Source organism: Pollicipes pollicipes, unplaced genomic scaffold (genome assembly GCF_011947565.3).
Source record: "Pollicipes pollicipes isolate AB1234 unplaced genomic scaffold, Ppol_2.1 Scaffold_3216;HRSCAF=3773_pilon_pilon_pilon, whole genome shotgun sequence".
In the NCBI taxonomy this organism is placed as follows: Eukaryota; Metazoa; Arthropoda; class Thecostraca; order Pollicipedomorpha; family Pollicipedidae; genus Pollicipes; species Pollicipes pollicipes.
The window spans coordinates 1134515-1140470 of NW_023596251.1; the positions used below are offsets into that span (position 1 = coordinate 1134515).

The window sequence follows — 5956 nt, forward strand, 5'->3', positions numbered from 1 at the left end:
CCCCCATTGTTTCGGCGATGTGTCTGCTGAATCCATGCAGTTAGGAGGCTTGGCCGTGGCCAGGAGAAGGCCTGCTGCGATCTTGCTGTCAGGTTGAGGGTTCCTCATGATGAATCGCTTCAGCGCCTGTGGCAGCAGCACACAGACAGCGGTAGCTCGATGCCAACCGATAGTTCTCGTCTACGCGACCGCCTGTGGGACTGCAATTTTCTCCATGGTATCTCATGATCTAATCATGGGATCAGTGAAATCCGATCGTTAGCCGATAGCCCAGGCCACTCTCACTGAGGGGCAGTCAGCACGGCACTCGTCACGCGACTGATACGACCAAGCCCGTGCAAAATACCCCAGGGGAATCTAAATAAAGCATAGATATCATGAATGAAATAAATAACTAAAAATAATATTTACATAACTAGATGGTTTGCACAGCGTTTTCTTCTGCATCTAACGTAAGAGCGTGTCTTGCGCTTCAGAGCCGCGCCCCATAGGTAATGGAGGCTCATTGTCCGGTCACGGCAAAGTTGGGCTTTGGTCATTAGGTATGACTTTTGCATCCGCTTCGCATAAGCTATGCAAACTATTTGCTGATAAATTTGCCCTTATGCCGACCTCTTGATACAAAATACATAGCTCTTTTGTTTTATGCGTATGAAATGCATCACATAGGGCTCTTGTCGAGAGTAAATACCCATGCAGTAAAACGGATCCCAGCTGGCAATCAACTAAACCGTCCTGTAAGTTGTCGAGAAGAACAAGCCAAACAATAACGGTAACTGTAATTGGCTACACGGCGAGGCGCAAGTCGCAGTGCAAACCCGACGATTATGTCATAGCTCAGCTGCCTGACCTACATTCGGTATATTATTGAGATGTGTTAGGCTCGCCAGCCGGTCAACACTGAAAGTATTTACAGACCTTTTTGCATCAATCGAGATGTTTTTATGGGACTGGTGACGCGCCTGCGGGGTGACTCCATAGTCCGTAGATGAGCACATGTAGGGAACAGGCACGTATAAACCTGCACGTAACCTACGCATGCTCCGTCGTAGTGTCGGGCGGTATATACAGAGGATCATATAGAAGTTAAGTTGTCGTCGTAATTGGAATCGCATTAGTTCAGCGACGTTCCGGTACTGGCAACAAGCTCTGTTAGGTACCTCCCATGCAGCCTGAGCCAAACCGACCGTGCGAACCATTTGGAACCCGGGCAAACAAGCCATGCGGTGGGTCTGGTCAGTTCCGTACCAGAAATGAATGCGAGCTCCAAAAGTGAGAAAACCTCACGTCCCCGGCGCGGTGCGGCAGGTGAGCGGCCAGACGCCCAGGTTCTCCGAGCTGACGAACGCCGGGGCGGCCGCCAACCGGAACCGCATGCTGCGGGCGGTTGTGAACCGTCGTCTGCAGCAGCGGCGCAACAACAAGTTCGAGGAACAGAACTCACGGTGAGCGGGCGGGAGGTTCGGCGAGGGAGGCACGCTGAGGAGGGAGAGCGGCAGTGAAGGGTGGGGAGCAGAACTTCACGGGTGAGCCAGGCGGGAGGCTCGGCGAGGGAGGCACGCTGGGGAGGGAGAGCGGCAGTGAAGGGTGGGGAGCAGAACTTCACGGTGGGGCAGGCGGGAGGCTGCGAGCGAGGGAGGCGTGCTGAGGAGGGAGAGCGGCAGTGAAGGGTGGGGAGCAGAACATCACGTTGAGGCAGGTGGGAGGTTCGGCGAGGGAGGCACGCTGAGGAGGGAGAGCGGCAGTGAAGGGTGGGGAGCAGAACTTCACGTGGGGCAGGCGGGAGGCTCGGCGAGGGAGGCACGCTGAGGAGGGAGAGCGGAAGTGAAGGGTGGGGAGCAGAACTTCACGGTGAGCCGGGCGGGAGGTTCGGCGAGGGAGGCACGCTGGGGAGGGAGAGCGGCAGGGTGTGGGGGAGCAGAACTTCACGGTGAGCCGGGCGGGAGGTTCGGCGAGGGAGGCACGCTGAGGAGGGGAGAGGGCAGCAGTGAAGGGTGGGGAGCAGAACATCACGGTGGGGCAGGCGGGAGGCTGGCGAGGGAGGCGTGCTGAGGAGGGAGAGCGGGAGTGAAGGGTGGGGAGCAGAACATCACGGTGAGGCAGGTGGGAGGCTCGGCGAGGGAGGCACGCTGAGGAGGGAGTGCGGGCAGTGAAGCGTGGCGACTACCTTCTCTTTATTTCCAAGTCTGTACTTGTCTGTGAACTTTTCATAAGGCGTCCCGATAGCCTCCAAAGCAACGAGACGGGGTAAATACAAAATCGAGTTTGTTTTAATCGAAGAGGACAGCTTACGGCGACCTTAGAGCAAACTTTAGTACCTGACGTTAATTTGTCTCCAGTTACATGCCTACGCATACTGTTTTAAAGGTTCAAGGGCTGAAGATAAGTTCAAAATTTAAAATGTCGAAGGGTTGGTAAGATCAAAATTCCTAGGATGGCCTAGGTTTAATGCACCACTGAGGCTGCATTCAATGCAATGCAATGGTGTAGGCGGCGGCCGTTTACAAATGAGGACCGCCCACCTGGGTAAGTGTCCTCCGAAACTCCGTTACCCCGTGGGTTCAGTCCTGAGCTCACGCCCTCTCACTTGGACCTCAAGAGCGCTTCAGGGCAATGCTCCTCATGCTGCTGTGATGCTACACTTATTTATCTTGGGCAGGCTGCCGTGAGGTCACAGGTGGTGTTAAAGGCGCCCTGAATGTCGAAGAACATCAAGTTACCTAAACACGGCGGGCGCAAGGTGCCGGGATTGTCCTGCGCAATTAAAGAGACAAGTCCACAGAAACAGCATTCTTTAGTTAAAGGCGTGGAATCCGACATCTGCTCGTAATCGATGTGATCCCTTTCCCTAATGGGAGTTTGCTCTTAACGCTACCATATTCTTGCGAAGTTTTTGTATTGGTATGGACGATGATACCGGCCAGCATCACCTAGTGGTACTTGCGTTACAACACTACACAAGGCCATTGTAATACGGCACTGTCATTCACAGATGAATGTAAAGAAATATTTTCACTGTCGGTCACGCTTTGCGATTGAGTAGTGCTTTGTAGACCCCATCTTCTTCCTGTTTTGGCACAAATGAGTCAGCTGTTTGAATGGACTATTCCCATTTAGCAAGAGCATGCACCTATAGTATATATAATTACATCGCCTATAGCAATAAGGTAGTTCACGACCCTGAGGTCCTATCAGCACCTTTACCTTAGATATATTTGCACTCTCCTTACTTTCTCATTATTTGTACAGCCACGCTCGTCTGTTGCTTACCCATTCACCCAGTCACTCACAGCCATGTCGTCTGAATTCCGGCAGAGGCTTTCCGTAAACCCCCAAATTTCGCAAGTTGAAAGTCATCGATTTTGTCCAAACGTCAATATCGGTGATGTTGTCAGCTTTGGCGTCACAGTTTGCGGCCAGAAATTACACCGATAAGCCAGGGCAGGGAAGCACTTGCATGTTGATGTTGGGCGTCAGAATATTCGAAGGTCGCGGGGGAGGGGGGATGTTCGCCAACGCTTCTGCGCCGTGTGCACGGGCAACGAGCCCCCTCGATTGGATCACAGGAGGGGCCCGCCATTCGGGTTAGGACCGTCTCGGAAATCTCGGGGCCGAAACCGACTGACCCCACACCGTGTCAGTCGCTCTATGGGCCGGCGAGCGCGGGGCGAGCGCATGCAAGCTCTGAGGCGTCCCGGCCAGGGGTCAGTGACCTCGGTGCCGTTCGCAGGTGTCCGACAGCGCCAACGGCACCAAGTCGGTGCGCAGTCTGTCCGGCCTGAAGCGGGACGATCAGATCATGTACGTGCAGAAGTACGAGGAGGAGGGCTCGGGCGCCGACGGCCCAGGTGAGTGGCCCTGTGAGAGTGGCCCAGGTGAGAGTGGCCCAGGTGAGAGTGGCCCAGGTGAGAGTGGCCCAGGTGAGAGTGGCCCAGGTGAGAGTGGCCCAGGTGAGAGTCACGCCTGCCTCGTCACAGCGCGTCACTCTGCCGACCGTTAGGACCCTGCCGCACGCTGTGTGGCGCACCCCGGCGACCGTTGGCGCTCTGTCGTATGCTGCGTGGCGCCCCCTGGTGACTGTGGTGTTCTGTGTCCGGCTGTGCTGAGACCTGGCAGACTGTGCCCCGCCCCTCGTTAGGCTTTGGTGCCCCTTGATGTGCGTTGGCGCCCTGGTCGGACTGGGGCATCATCCGTCGCACCACACCGCCTGTCAGAGCATGGATCTCTGGTTCGGATTGTGGCACCCAGGGATCGACGGACGGGTTACCGTAAGGCAGTCGCCGTCATTAATACACACTGACGCTTGGCAGAAAACGTCGGCGTGCATGATCCACACGTTAAACATTCATACGTTATATGAGTGGGGTATGCATCGGCGCGCTGGTGTTCGTGCCGGGCCACGTCTGCAAGCCAACACCTGTGCCCGGTCACCCGCCAGGCAAGCGGGGTAAGCTGACGGACCTGGATTTCAACCAGTCGGGGGCGGCTGCCGAGCAGTCGCTGTTCGACCGACCCGGCTTCGGCAACGTCGCCTTCAGGTCAGTGGCGAACCGTCCGACGGGGACGGAGACGGCCCTGCCTCTCGCCATATCGATGCTGGCCGCTGAACCTGGCTGCCGCTCCACCCGGTCTGGAGAAGCGGCCTCCGCGCCGTCCGTCTCCACATCAGGGGTGTCACCCCACCCCTGTCTGGAGAAGCGGCCTCCGCGCCGTCCGTCTCCACATCAGGAGTGTCACTCCACCCCCGTCTGGAGAAGCGGCCTCCGCGCCGTCCGTCTCCACATCAGGGACGTCACCCACCCTGTCTGGAGAAGCGGCCGCCGCTCTGACATTCTCTCAACACGTGTCGACCACTGGCTCACGCCTTAATTCCGCCTTGATATCAGCACCAATTTACTTTGACAAAAAACTGCAGCCAATCCGAGCGCAGGGTCGTCTGACGCTGCTGGGTCGTCTGACGGTTCAGGGGTCGTCAGCGCAGGGTCGTCTGACGCTGCTGTCATCGTGAACTCCATGCGCTTCCCTGGCTGTCGCTGGCCGTGGCTGTAATGACACCGGCGGTGAACACCCACTTCACCGTGCTCTGAGGAGGCCATTACGAATAGCAGCAAACAAAGTCAGCTGTTTGCGTTTACTGAAATCCATCCTTATTTTGCCGCGATGTATTTTGTACGCTGCGAGGCACGCCAGGCAGTGAGGTTTATACGCTGCGAGGTAAGCCAGGCATTGACGCTGGTTAAAAGCTGCTCGTCGAGTTGGCATCAACCTCCACGTATTTCGTAACAATCGGGTATCTTTCTTTGTCAGTTTTCCATTGTTAGATGTCATGCCTGCTCGTGTCACTCATCCACTCAGCCCACTTGCACTGACTACTGCACTTGAATTTCTGTCAGACAAATGCAACCTTTTAACGACCACGGCACGTAGTTCTCTCAGGACAAAAACACCCAAACTTACACTGACGACGGTACCGAACTCTGTCAGTGACAGAAACATAACTTGCCCTGAGCGACGGCCCGACCTCTTGTCAGGACAAACCCCTAAACTTACACTGACTAGGGCACCGAACTCTGTCAGGACAAACATAAACTTACACCGACTAGGGCACCGAACTCTGTCAGGAGAAACATAAACTTGCAATGACAACGGCACCGAACTCTGTCAGGACAAGACATAAACTTACACTGACTAGGGCACCGAACTCTGTCAGGAAGAAACATAAACTTGCACTGACGACGGCACCGAACTCTGTCAGGACAAACATAAACTTACACTGACTAAGGCGTCGAACTCTGTCAGGAAAACATAACTCGGCGCTGAGTCAGCTACCCGAGGACCGTGGAGGTCAAGTCAGGTCAGGAGGACAGCATCGGCTCCGACCGGCAGCCCTCACCGGAAAGCAGAACCCCTGGGACGAAGAGGACCTTCCAAGCGGTAAGCTTTTCGTGTGCGTCGC

The 5956-nt window shown here is 55.6% G+C and overlaps 1 long non-coding RNA gene across 2 annotated transcripts; it reads left to right on the forward strand.

Annotated features, from left to right (window-relative positions):
- The first annotated feature begins 1595 nt into the window (after nt 1-1595).
- Nucleotides 1596-5635, forward strand: LOC119090963 (uncharacterized). 2 transcript variants are annotated; one of them, XR_005093340.1, is made up of 4 exons: nt 1596-1607; nt 3731-3848; nt 4439-4538; nt 5622-5635. It is a non-coding gene; the product is annotated as an uncharacterized LOC119090963 (long non-coding RNA). The 2 variants fall into 2 exon arrangements; XR_005093341.1 differs by lacking the exon at nt 5622-5635 and having other exon boundaries at nt 4439-4539.
- The last annotated feature ends 321 nt before the right edge of the window (nt 5636-5956 follow it).